At 45.2% G+C, this 14,166-nt stretch overlaps 1 protein-coding gene across 6 annotated transcripts in view; it reads right to left on the minus strand.

Moving 5' to 3' along the window:
- Positions 1 to 14,166, minus strand: part of SHLD1 (shieldin complex subunit 1) — a 106,216-nt gene that overhangs the window by 68,913 nt on the left and 23,137 nt on the right. The window lies entirely within an intron of this gene.

Here is a 14,166-nt window from a genome sequence, read left to right on the forward strand (position 1 = left end):
ATCTACTGCCTCGGCCTCCCAGAGTGCTAGGATTACAGGTGGGAGCCACTGTGCCCGGCTGACTTGCTTCTTTTTATAACTTTTATTTATTTGCTAAGATTTTCTGTTTTTTTCATTGTTTCAAGAGAACTTATAATTGATTGTTGAGGCATTTTTATAATGGCTGCTTTAAAATCCTTGTCAAATAAGGCATTTCTCTGTTGCTCAAGATGGAGTGTAAGTGGCACAATCACAGCCCACTGCAGCTTTGAACTCCTGGGCTCAGGCAATTCTCTTGCCTCAGCCTTCCAAGTAGCTAGGACTAAAAGTACGTGCCACCCTGCCTGGCAAATTGTTTTATTTTTTGTAGAGACAGGGTCTCTCTATATTGTCCAACGTGGTCTCAAACTCCTGGCCTCAAGTGATCCACTCACCTCAGCCTCCCAAAGTGCTGGGAGTACAGGCATGAGCCACTGCGCCCAGCCGTGACTGTCTTTCTTCATTCAAGTTGTAATTTTTTGGTTCTTGGTATGACAAGTGATCTTTAGTTGTATCTAAACATTTTGTCTATTACATTTAGAGAATTTTGGTCCTATTGAAATCCTTTATTTTGGCCAGGCATGGTGGCTCACACCTGTAATCCCAGCACTTTGGGAGGCCAAGGTGGGTGGGTCACCTGAGGTCAGGAGTTCAAGACCAGCCTGGCCAACACAGTGAAACCCCGTCTCTACTAAAAATGCAAAAAATAGCCGGGCATGGAAGCAGGTGTCTGTAATCCCAGCTTCTCGGGAGGCTGAGGTGGGAGAATAGCTTGAACCCGGGGGCGGAGTTTGCAGCTAGCCGAGATCGTGCCATTGCACTCCAGCCTCCGTGACAGAGTGAGACTCCATCTCAAAAAAAAAAAAAGAAAGAAATCCTTTATGTTAGCATGCAGGGCCTGGCCTACTTTTGTGATTGTGGTTTCAATGAAAGTTTAATTTTCAGTGTTTATGCTGCTTCTTTTGATCTGTTTGATTTATCTGGAACTGCTGAGGTTTCCAAAGGCCCCTGCTGGTGCTGCCTGAAGGAATGGAAGATGTTTTCCCAGGCCTCATCCTCAGGGTATGGGAATCTCTTGGGGAGGAAGGAAGTTTCAAGCTCCCTGGGGGGAAGAAGGTCCCTGGGTTGGGCTGTCTGATATAGTGGGATCCCCTCTGCCAGTGCCCCCCAGCTCCCCAGTGAATGTAGGCAGGGGAGGGAGGCTCTGGCCCAAGGGAACAAAGAGGCTTCCCAGGCCAGATCATTTCTTGAACTGGCAGAATCCTCCCACATGCGCGTGCTTGCCATAGAGCTATCACTCAGCAGGGGAGGAAGTCCCAGGCCCTCTGAAGGTGAGCACTTCCTCTGGCTACTTAGTGGTCGCCTATTAATCTCCCCCTCCCGGGGGCTGGGCTTTCCTGGTCATGTCAGATAGATAACCTGTCAGTCCTGGGGAGAAGGTACCGGGCCACCTTCTTGTTGCTCAGTTGCAGGTTAGGATGCACTGGGTCTGGGTTGCCTTCTTCAGTTGGGTAGGAGGACAGAAGACACTCGGACACCATATTGTTCCTCCAGTCCTGGGTCCCCAAAACCAATTCACCTTCTTACTAAATCTCCAAGTTCTCCTTTGGTTGCCTCTTGCATTTCCAGGGTTCATAGTTGCTTAGCAGGGAAGAACAAGGAGAAATAGTTCCATGCCATCTTATTAGATTACAAGTCCCAAAAGCTTGTTTTTCTTTCAATTTTGTGATTACCGTTTTTTTTTTTTTTTTTTTTTTTTTTTTTTTTTTTTTTTAAATCAAGTTTTGCTCTTGTCGCCCAGGCTGGAGTGCAATGGCACAGTCTCAACTCACTGCAACCTCTGCCTCCTGGGTTCAAGCGATTCTCCTGCCTCAGCCTCCCTAGTAGCTGGGATTACAGGTGCCCACCACCATGCCCAGCTAATTTTTGTATTTTTAGTAGAGACAGGGCTTCACCATGTTGGCCAGGCTGGTCTCAAACTCTTGACCTTAGGTGATCTGCCCACCTTGGCCTCCCAAAGTGTTGGGATTACAAGTGTGAGCCACTGCACCTGGCCAATTATCCTTTAATGGTACTATAATTTCATCAAAAAAGTAAAATTTAAATTCCTTGGTTTTATCTTTGCCAAAAAAAAAAAGCACAACTTTTATTGGCAAATGTATAAAGAAAAATCAGATGTCATTTTTTTTCTTCCTTTCTTTTTTTTTTTTTTTTTGAGACAGTCTCACTCTGCCTCCCAGGCTGGAGTGCAGTGGCTCGATTTCAGCTCACTGCAATCTTCACCTCCTGGGTTCAAGTGAATCTCATGCCTCAGCCTCCCAAGTAACTGGGATTACAGGTGCGTGCCACTATGCCCAGCTAATTTTTTGTATTTTTAGTAGAGACAGGGTTTTTACCATGTTGGCCAATCTGGTCTTGATCTCCTGATCTCAAGTGATCCACCTGCCTCAGCCTCCCAAAGTGCTGGGATTACAGGCGTGAGCCACTGAGCCCAGCCAAAAAATTAGACATCACTATTCATGTGTGTATTCTAGCCAGAAATCAACCCAGCTGGATAAATGAAAAAAGATCTCAAATTATATAATTCATGTGCAGTGAATATACCTAACAGTGGTGACCTTAAGAGAAATTACCTTCTTGGATTTCAGTTGAGTAAAATAATCTCTGAGAACTTTTAATTCTACCTGGAGTAGGCACAGAACTCTGCAAAGAATAAATGAGAAAGGTTTAACACACATCTGGTATGTTTAAATTCTTTTTCTCAGTAAGGCTCAGGAAAGTGTAAAAAGGAGCCACCAGAGGGCAGTAGACTCAAACACTGCCTGATAGCAAGAAATTGCCAGGCACCACCTCCAGGCCTAGGCTCAGAGCAGCTCTCTGGGTATTATTGGCTAAAAACATGCAACATTATTTTAACCAATTTTTCCTCAAACTCTACTTCTAAAATGGTGTTAGTCTGTGGGTCACTTCCTCATCTTATTTATACTGCGCTTAACAATCCCTAATATTTTCCAAGAGTTCTTTGTAAAAGAAAATTCTGGACAAAACAACAACTACTGAATATATTATGAAGAAATAGGGGTACACCTCTGTTTGTTTGTTTTTTATAATTTATTTAAATTTGCCCCTCAATTGTATTATTTTTAAGAAGGAAAAAACCTCACATGCTTAAAATATGGAATAGAGTTTTCTTAAGAAAATAGCTTTGAAAGCAATTTAGGGGTATCCTTAAAGCCATAATTGCATACATGGTTATTACAGAAACATTTGCTAAAAAAGAAACAACTCCACTAGGAACATGCTTTCTTCATGATCGGGAAATGTAGGAATAATATTCTATTCTCAGTAGCATTATATCTCCTTACAGCTGTTCATTTCTCTGCTGTTTTCTTTTCAAGGAAAAAAAGCCAGGGGCTTTTAAGAGAGACTAGTTGACTTTCCAGTCAAGAGTTAAACAAATCTGCAGGGCTTATGTAATAATATATGCTTTTAACTTAGAAATGTTAGATTATCCTACACAGATCACACAGAGCTTTAAATTTTATGATAATGTTACAAATGGATGAGCAAGGCACTGTGATAAACACTTGATCTCCATTTTTAAACCTTATCAACTTTCACTTTATGTGTTTTTCATTTATTCATTCACCAGCCTTTACTGAACACCTACCATGTGCCAGGAACTGACCAACCCTTATTCCCCACTCACACCAGGGTCTAGGTGTAGCAGGCAGACGCTGCAGGCATTGTGTGATTGGGCCAGGCAGAGGGCAAAACATGAACCTGGTCAGTCAAACATGGGGGACCCAGGAATTAACATAAAAGCCTTTATCCTTAAAAGTTATGTTCTAATAAGCTGGGTTTTTGTAACTTCAAGCATGTTACCACAAGCCAACTATCAAAAACTCCAGGGAGCTAAAAGGTTGGCCAAGGGCAGCCACTCAGCAGACAAACAGCAATTTCAAGGGCAAAGAGCCAAGAATAAGAAGAGTTCTGGCGGCAGACGATAAAATTTCTTCTGGGTAGAAAAAGTGATCAAGGGCTTCATTTATTCCAGCAAAGGGAGTTAAAATTCCTGACTTGTTTTCTTCCCTGGGTTTTCACATAAGAAGCTGGATCCTACCTGGTGTGAGAAATGGAACCGAGAAGGCGATGCCTTCGTGGAGACCAAGGCCCTTGGCCCCCTGGAGGTTTGTGGAAAATCACTGACATGAGGCAGATTGATTGATGGGAGAAAGGCATACAAATTTATTTAATGTGTATACACCGAAGGCTTCAGAATGCAAACCCAAAGATACAGGGGAAATTGTCCCTTTTTATGCTTAGGTTCAATAAACTATGGACTTTGTTGTAGAAATATGACTTTCATATTTCTACAACAGCAAAATAACAGTGTGGCCAGGAGGCACACATGAGAGGATCCTGCCAATTCAACAAATGATCTGGCTTGAGAAGCCTTTTTGTCTTCCTGGGCCAGAGATTCCCCTTCCCTGCTCACATTCACTGGGGCAGATGGGGGGCACTGGCAAAGGGGACCCCACTACATCAAAGTGTAGAAATATGATTGAACATAAAAGGTAAGATCTAATGTTAATAGATTCAGTGGGGAGCCCAGCAAGGCCTCTGTCTAGATTCTTCTTGGCCTCTCTGAGCAGCACTCCTTCCTTCGAGGCATGGGACAGGACCTGCTCTGAAATGGGGGTCTTATCACCTACAGTCAAACAAGGTAGGTCAGATAACTTTTCTTTCTTTTTTTTTTTTTAATTTAAAAGAGATGAGGTCTCATTCTGTCACTCAGGTTAAAGTGCAGTGGCACGACTGTAGCTTACTGTAGCCCCAACCTCCTGGGCTCAAGCAATCCTCCCACCTCAGCCTCCTAAGTACCTGGGACTGCAGGTGCATGCTACCATGCCCAGTTAATTTATTTGTAGAGGCGAGGTCTTGCTATATTGGCCAGGCTGGTCTCGAACTCCTGGCTTCAAGCGAACCTCCCATCTTGGCTTCCCAAGGTGCTGGGATCACAAGGGTGAGCCACTGCACCCAGCCAGATAATTTCTTTATGGCCAAGTTTTACCCAGAAAGGCAGAGGGAAAATTAGAGTAATATTTTTAGGTTCTATGGCTGGTTTGGAGAAAGGGGGTTCTGGTTTCTATGACCCCCCTTGGGGAAGAGGGATTCTAGCTTCTACGGCTGGCCTTGGGTGGAGAATGAGACTGAGACAAGTGGGCAGACCAAGGTCAAAGGAAAACTTTTGCTTCTGAGGCTGTTGCAGAGACCTTCCTTTTGGGGTACTGCTTTCTGAGCCCCAATACCTTCTCTCCAGTTAGTGCACAAGTAGTTCGAGCTTCTTCCACAACAGGAAGATGGGAGAAATGGAAAGGAGAGCTCAGTGGACAGTGGACTAAATGCTGGTCCAGTGGACCAGGAGTCACAGTCACCCTGACAGGGTACCAATGTCGGCTTGAAGATACTGACTTAGTAGAAAGATGCTAGCTCAGACTTAAAGAAGTAACTGCAAATATTTAAAGCTTAATTCTTTTTTTTTTTTTTTTTTTTTGGAGACGGAGTCTTACTCTGTTACCCAGGCTACAGTGCAGTGGCACGATCTCGGCTCACTGCAACCTCTGTCTCCCGGGTTCAAGCAATTCTCCTGTCTCAGCCTCCCGAGTAGCTGAGACTACAGGTGTGCGCCACCATGCCCGGCTAATTTTTGTATTTTTAGTAGAGACGGGGTTTCATTGTGTTGGCCAGGCTGGTCTTGAACTCCTGACCTCAGGTGATCCGCTCACTTTGGCCTCCCAAAGTGCTGGGATTACAGGCGTGAGACATCGTGCCTGGCCTAAAGCTTAATTCTTAATGCATAGTATGTAATCATACCTAGATGTCTGCATTTCTTTAAAGTTCTGCCTTTGCAGTCAACCTGACCCGGGTTTGAGTCTCAGATTTCCACCAGTCTGTGGGTAACATTAATATGAAACGAGCCTCTCTAAAACTCTGTTTCCTCATGAGTGACAAGGAGATCATAATAGGATTTACTTCTTGGGTGTGGCTGTGAGAATCAAAAGAACAATGTGTGTAAAATGCATAGCACAATGCCTGAAATGTAAGTGCACAACAAATGGAAAAACCATCCATCTTTTGGTCTTCCCTTGTGTATAGTCTTTATCTTATAAATACATAACAATGAATGAAACTAGTGACAGTGTCTGTTTGAAATGGGAGTCTTACGGCCTACAGTCTTTGGGACTGACTATTGTAATCAAGTTGTTTCCTTGTATTTTAAGAAGATACAGCTGAGTAAAAAGTCAGATGAATGCTTACTTGAAGAAGCCCTTGAGGGGAGCTATCAGGCCAGAACATGAGGTCACACTGCTGTGCACCTGGACTTGGCAGATAAGTGCCCTGGAGGTGTGGCTTGAGACAGTAACACGGCCAGTTTTTCAACTCAGTTGGGATTTCTTTTTAAAACTGTGACTGCAGGCAAAGTACACAGAAGTAAATAAGCCTCTTCCCCCATAGCACGTGCCCTTGAAACTTAAAAGTGAGGAACAACAAGAGATGTCACAGGTGGCAAATAACATTCTTGAGCTTTTAAAAATAATTCTGGGCCGGGTGCGGTGGCTCACGCCTGTAATCCCAGCACTTTGGGAGGCTGAGGCGGGCGGATCACAAGGTCAGGCGATCAAGACCATCCTGCCTAACACAGTGAAACACCGTTCTACTAAAAATAAAAAAAATTAGCCGGGCGTGGTGGCGGGCGCCTGTAGTCCCAACTACTCGGGAGGCTGAGGCAGGAGAATGGCGTGAACCCGGGAGGTGGAGCTTGCAGTGAGCCGAGATCACGCCACTGCACTCCAGCCTGGGCGGCAGAGGAGACTCCGTCTCAAAAATAAAAAATAAAATAATTCTATTATTATCCTCTCCAATGACTATTTAATGTGACACATAATTTAGCAGTACATATTGAAAGTTATAGAGAACTATACTTTTTTCGTTTTAAAGAAGGGATAGAGAAGTTACAGTTAGTCTGCACAGAGGGTCATCCAGAAAATAGGAGTTGCCAGGTTACTACATGGCCTTGGGTGATTTTCTTCATTATCCTGGGATTCAACTTTCCCATGTGGAAAATGAGAGGATTAGCTGAGCTCTGTGCTTTTCTTTTTTCTTTCTTTTTTTTTTTTTTTAAAACAGTCTCACTTTGTCGCCCAGGCTGGAGTGCCTATGGCGTGATCTCGGCTCACTGCAACCTCCGCCTCCCAGGTTCAACAATTCTCCTGCCTCAGCCTCCTGAGTAGCTGGAATTACAGGCTCACACCACCAACCTGGCTAATTTTTGTATTTTTAGTAGAGACGGGGTTTTGCCTTGTTGACCAGGATGGTCTCGATCTCCTGGCCTCAAGTGATCCACAAGCCTCGGCCTCCCAAAGTGCTGGGATTACAGGCGTGAGCCACCGCACCCGGCCACTTAGTGGTTTTCGAACTCCTCCTGGTCCTGGCACCCTTTCTTTGGATGAATGCCTGCCTGGATGCATAAGGTAGAGCATCCAGGGCCCCACAAGCCCATGACCCCACTCAATCTCAAACTTGTAGTTCCTAAAGAGCTGTGCGGATCCACCAGCTCAGAGACTGTAACCTTCTCTAACTCTGTGAGCCTTAGTCATATAGCTTATGGTTTATCCTTCACACCTCAGGCCATACCATTAAAATTCACTGCTGCCTTCTAACAGCAGCATGCAAAGAGCTCAAAATCCAATTTTGGAGCTGAAAATTCAGTCTAGATAGCTGGATCTGCATAACTCAATCTAGGAGGCCGGGCATGGTGGCTCTCGCCTATAATCCCAGCACTTTGGGAGGCCAAGGTAGATGGATCAACTGAGGTCAGGGGTTTGAGACCAGCCTGGCCAACATGGTGAAACCTTGTCTCTACTAAAAATACAAAAATTAGCTGGGTGTGGTGGCGGGCTCCTGTAGTCCCAGCTACTCGGGAGGCTGAGGCAGGAGAATCCTTGAAACTGGGAGGCAGAGGTTGCAGTGAGCCGAGATCTCGCCACTGCACTGCAGCCTGGGTGATGGAGTGAGACTCTGTCTCAAAACAATAACAACAAAAAACCCCCAAATCTAGGAAGAGGCAACAAAAGCAGAGAAGCACTGCCACACAGAATACCCAAACCTTCCAAATAAAGCCCATCTACTTGGTATCCGATAAACGTACCCAACTGTGTCCTCAGTTATTTCTCAGAGAATTGGTTCAATACCCATTGTTCCCTTCTTTCCTTTCCTCTCCGTACTCTCTGTATCTCAGGTCCAGTCTAGTGACTGGGTATTAGCCACTAGGTTGGATATCACTTACTGCACCGATAAAATGTCTTTAGCATTATATATATATCTAAAATATACCCTGACTCCTATTTTAAAACTACAACAACAACACATCAAGAATTTGACAATTAGTATATAAATGTTGAGTTTTTTTATCTAAGAGCTTATAATTCATTCCTTTTAGAAATAAAATTTTATAGAATTCCAAAGAAATATGAATTATAGAGAGGAAGACAACAAACATTTTTTTACTCTTAAACACTAAATTCCTTGGATGAAATGCCTAAATACACAAGTTACAAAATGGGCTTTGAAGAGTGGGATGTTGACAGATTCCCAGAATAAGACTAAAGGTGCATTAAATCACTATTTACTCTAAACTTATAACTGCCTGCCAGCTATGGCCTTTAATCATCAAAGACTTATTGTGTTTAACATTCAATTTGCTGTCTACATGCAACCAATTTCCCCGACACTGCTCTTAGGCAGAAGTTCAAGTTTGAGGAAACGGCTGATATTTCCTACATCTGTATTGTTAACGTCTAACAACGACTTCAGAGAAACTCCTTGTCCTATATTAGAAAGTACCTTGGATGCTCTCCAGGACAAAGGTTCCAGAGGGCACAGGTGAGATACGCCACATGAGCTACCCAGAGTTTATCAAGCTCCAGCAGTACACATGGGACTGGGCCTTCGGGTGACCTTTGTGATCTTGCTTTTGAGAGGTTTAACCAAGATCATCTGTCTCTTAACTCAGCTCTTCCATTCTGTATACTCTATGATTCCCTTGAGCCAAGCAGCAAACGAGAAAGAAAACAAGTATCTAACAGGCAGGGTGTTCAAGTCCAGCAGCAAGTCTGTACCTGGGACTAATTAATGGATTCAATTCAGCCATCGCTGGAGTGGACTGGAGTTGACCAGGGAGGAGGGGGCACATCCAGAGAGGGGAACAATGCAGCTAAGACATTAAGAGTTGGCTCAGCCTAAAGGCAAGCCCGACAGGACTGGCAGGCCTATGTTAATGTGCAGTTGGACAGCAGCAGGGGCCTCTATTCAGCTCGCGTGCACCTGTACAGCCGTGCCAGTTGTTGAAATATTGCAATACTGCTGTATTGGTTATTAAATATTTTGAACAAATATTCCAGGCAGCAGATTACACAGAGTCCTGAAAACAAGGCAGAGGAGCTTTTTGATTGGAGCTGGAAGGAAAGAAGTAGCGTAAGATTGGCGGGTGTGGTAGCTCACACCTGTAATCTGAACACATCGGGAGGCCAAGGTGGATGGATGACTTGAGGTCAGGAGTTCAAGACCAGCCTGGCCAATATGGTGAAACCCTGTCTCTACTAAAAATACAAAAAATAGCTGGGCAGGGTGGTGGGTGCCTGTAATCCCAGCTACTCAGGAGGCTGAGGCAGGAGAATCGCTTGAACCCAGGAGGCGGAGGTTGCAGTGAGCCGAGATTGCACCACTGCACTCCAGCCTGGACAACAGAGCGAGACTCAGTCTAAAGACAAAAGTAGTGTAATATGACATCTCAAAGGGTCCTAAACAGAAGAATGTTATGGAAAAGGTGTTCCAGGAACACTCTATATTTTTCTTTCTTTAGAAAGAGGGTCTCACTCTGTCCCCCAGTCTAGAGTGCAGTGGTACGATCATAGCTCACTGTAGCCTCGAACTCCTGGGCTCAAGTAATCCTCCCACCTTGACCTCCCAAAGTGCTGGGATTATAGGCATGAGCCTCTGCACCTGCCCTCAGGAAGCCCTGTTTGGCAGCAGCAGGTCTTCTGCCATATCTCACTAGGAAGGGCTGAGGGGAGGATTTTATAATCCAGCACCTGCCTTAAGTGAAAAGTTGTTTATTTTCCCATCATTTCATGAGGAATGGCTGAGTGGGAACTTCAGGCCATATGGACTCTGTCTTTATTGGACATATATAGCCTAGTTTTACCCGTCTTTACATACTCAGACTGGAATGACTGGAATGACTGGAATGACTGGCTTTTGAGGTTTTTCTAACACTCTCAGATTCTTATCAGCCCAATAGTTTTCTGGAAAGTGCTCTTAAGTCTCATGTCCTTGCTACTAATTCGCTCCTCCAGGGTATGAACAGTGATGCGGCAGCTGGGCACAAAGCATAAGGACAGAGAAGCGTCCATCCAGTTTGGCTCCTAGGGAAGATCACTGGCATCTGAGTAAGGGCGGGCTTAGTCCAGAGGGGAATGGAGGTAGAGGCCATGTGCCTGGGAATGAGGAGCAATCCTGAGATGAAGAAGTGAGGAGGAAGGCAGGCAGCCCCTTCAAAAAGCCTGGCTGGGAAAAGCAGGGCAGGGATAGGCCCATGGTCAGGGGCAGTTGCAAGGTGAAATGGGGAATCCTTTACACAAGTTAAGCCTAAGCCTGGGCCCATGTTCTCGCAACTGGGTTTTGCAGTGGTCCTTGCTGCACCCTAAATCTAAGGTCACCCTTCCTTGGCCTACTACTCTTCCAGGGGTTAGAACTGTGATGCTGACTCCAACCTGGAAGCTGGGACCTTGCTACCCACTGAGAAGGTGACTGCACACTGCCTGCCACTGCCTGGATTTCTGGGTATTCTCTCCAGCGTGCCTGTTGCTGGCTTGTGCTGTGCCACCAGAAGACTACACCACGCCTCCACTGTGAACCCCAACCCCTTGCCAACTCTGTGTCTGGATTTTGACTGAAGAATTTGACAACAGATGATATGACTGAACTCTTAGGGTCAAGCCAGGTGCACTGGCTCACACCTGTAATTCAGCACTTTGGGAGGCTGAGGTGGGCAAATCACTTGAGGCTGGGAGTTTGAGACCAGCCTGGCCAACATGGCAAAACTTTGTCTCCACTAAAAATACAAAAATTAGCTGGGTGTGGTGGTGCACACCTGTAATCCCAGCTACTAGGGAGGTTGAGGCATGAGAATCGCTTGAGCCTGGGAAGCAGAAGTTGCAGCGAGCTGAGATTGCACCACTGCACTCCAGCCTGGGTGACCGAGCAAGGCTCTGTCTCCAAAAAAAAAAAAAAAACCAGAAATTGTAAAAACTATGCCAAGTTAATAATGAATCCTAATGATCAAAGCTTGGCTCTATTTCACCCAGTAGCTGGGGGAGCCAGGTCCCAAGTTCACCCTTAGACCCCCATTCAGCTGTAAACAACCTGCCATACTCTGCCGGTTCTTGAGATAGTCACCTCTGTTTTGAGCCAAGCACAAGCTACATGAAGGTAGCCAACAGTGTGTGCCTCACTGAGTAAATACCAGGATGGGCAGAGACCAATGGTGAGTCACCCTGAATGACCCTCCAACTGGAAACCTTGGCTATATTTACCAATCCCTGGAAGATCAACTTCCTTACAATACATAACAGCAAGTAAGCAAACCAAGAACATCAAACTGGCTTGGGAACTGGAGGTGTTAAGAATCTGAGATAGAATGGTGGCCATCAGTACCCCAGTAGAGATTAGTGTAAAGGTGGGCATGTCTCTGAGCAAACAATAGATCCAGAGTTATCAGAATTAGATTAAAATGTCGGCAAGAGCCTCCTGAAGGTCCATGGGGAGAGAACCCGTAACTACAGCTACCTATGAACAAGAGGCATGGAAAAGAAAATGGACTCAACTTATAAATGAAAAACCCAGGCCCCTGGACAATTCTGAAACTTAAGGTGGAAAATGGTCAGGTCGGAGTAAACCAGGTTGGGCTGTTAGGGCAGTGACCTCCTTCAGAGTTTAAAGCTGTCACCTCAAGTTCATTGCTTGGTAACGGCCAGATTACCAGCGATAACCTCTCCTAACTGACTTTTTATTTTTATTTTTTAGACAGAGTCTCACTCTGTTGCCCAGACTAGAGTGCAGTAGTGTCTTCTTGGCTCACTGCAGCCTCCACCTCCCAGGTTCAAGTGATTCTCACGCCTCAGCCTCCCAGTAGCTGGGATTACAGGCGCCCACCACCATGCCTGGCTGATTTTCGTATTTTTAGTAGAGATGGGATTTCACCATGTTGTCCAGGCTGGTCTTGAATTTCTGGCCTCAAGTGATACACCTGCTTCGCCCTCCCAAAGTGCTGGGATTACAGGCATGAGCCAGTGCATCCGGCCTCCTAACTGACTTTTGTAGATAATTTCTCACAAAAGGTTGCTCTGGAATGTTTACAGAAAAATCAACAGCCTTCCATGCTGTGTAAAAGTCTCCTAGTGATGTTAAAATGAAGTTCTCTTTGTGATAGATAAACCTGAGCATGTTTATTTCTGCTTAGGGTGATCTACTAGAGATGGTGTTATTAAATAACAGAATGGCTGGGCTTCCATTTGATTCTAGTGTATTCCCTGCTCCTGTCATGGCTGAAAGATACCATTCTCACTTAGTTCTTGGGAAGCTCTGGGTGATCTGGTCCTTTTTTTTTGACAAGGTCTTGCTCTGTCACCCAGGTTGGAGTGCAGTAGCACGATCACGGCTCACTGCAACCTCCACCTCCCAGGCTCAAGTGATTCTCCCACCTCAGCCTCCAGAGTAGCTGGAACCACAGGTGTGTACTACCACACCTGGCTAATTTTAAAATTTTTTTTTAGTAGAGACAGGGTTTTGCCATGTTGTCCAGGCTGGTCTCAAACTCCTGAACTCAAGGGATCCTCTCGGGCGGATCACGAGGTCAGGAGATCGAGACCATCCTGGCTAACATGGTGAAACCCCATCTCTACTAAAAATACAAAAAAAAAAAAAAAAATTAGCCGGGCATGGTGGCGGGCACCTGTAGTCCTAGCTACTTGGGAGGCTGACGCAGGAGAATGGCATGAACCCAGGAGGCAGAGCTTGTAGTGAGCCGAGATTGTGCCACTGCACTCCAGCCTGGGCGACAGAACGAGACTCTGTCTCAAAAAAAAAAAAAGGGATCCTCCTGCCTCAGCCTCATAATATGCCAGATATGCCAGATAACAGGCATGAGCCACCACTCACAGCCCTGGTCCTTTTTAAAAACAAACCTGGCCGGGCGCAGTGGCTCACGCTTGTAATCCCAGCACTGGGAGGCCGAGGCGGGCGGATCACAAGGTCAGGAAATCGAGACCACGGTGAAACCCTGTCTCTACTAAAAATACAAAAAATTAGCCGGGCGTGGTGGCGGGCGCCTGTAGTCCCAGCTACTCGGAGAGGCTGAGGCAGGAGAATGGCGTGAACCCGGGAGGCGGAGCTTGCAGTGAGCCGAGATTGCACCACTGCACTCCAGCCTGGGCGACAGAGCGAGACTCCGTCTCAAAAAAATAAAATAAATAAATAAATAAATAAATAAATAAATAAATAAAAAAAAACAAACCTAGTAGGTATTGTGGCAAAACATATAAAAGTACTACAGAATTGCAGAGTGCACAGCAAAATAAAAATCGTTTTAAAATGTTTAAGTTTGAATAAAATAGTATCAAAAAGTTAATATTCCTCCCTAAAACTCTTTCCACCTCTCCAAAATGTTTGTTCTATCAAGTTAACAAAACTTGCCTAAATTTATTTGCAGCAGTTCCTTGACTCAGTGGTGTCATCCTCTTGGTCACTTCCCAGGTTAGAAAAAGCTTTCTTTTTTTCCCAATAACAATGTGATTTTAGCTGGGTGTGGTGGCTCATGCCTGTAATCCCAACACTGAGAGGTTGAGGCGGGAGGATCACTTGAGCCCAGGAGTTCAAGACCAGCCTGGGCAACATAGTGAGATCCCATCTCTAAACAAAAAAAAAAAAAAAAATTTTTTTTTTTAAATTAGCTAGGCAGGATGACACATGCCTATAGTCTTAACTACTTCAGAGGCTGAGAAGGGAAGATTGCTTGAGTCCAGGGGA

Source organism: Symphalangus syndactylus, chromosome 24 (genome assembly GCF_028878055.3).
Source record: "Symphalangus syndactylus isolate Jambi chromosome 24, NHGRI_mSymSyn1-v2.1_pri, whole genome shotgun sequence".
In the NCBI taxonomy this organism is placed as follows: domain Eukaryota; kingdom Metazoa; phylum Chordata; class Mammalia; order Primates; family Hylobatidae; genus Symphalangus; species Symphalangus syndactylus.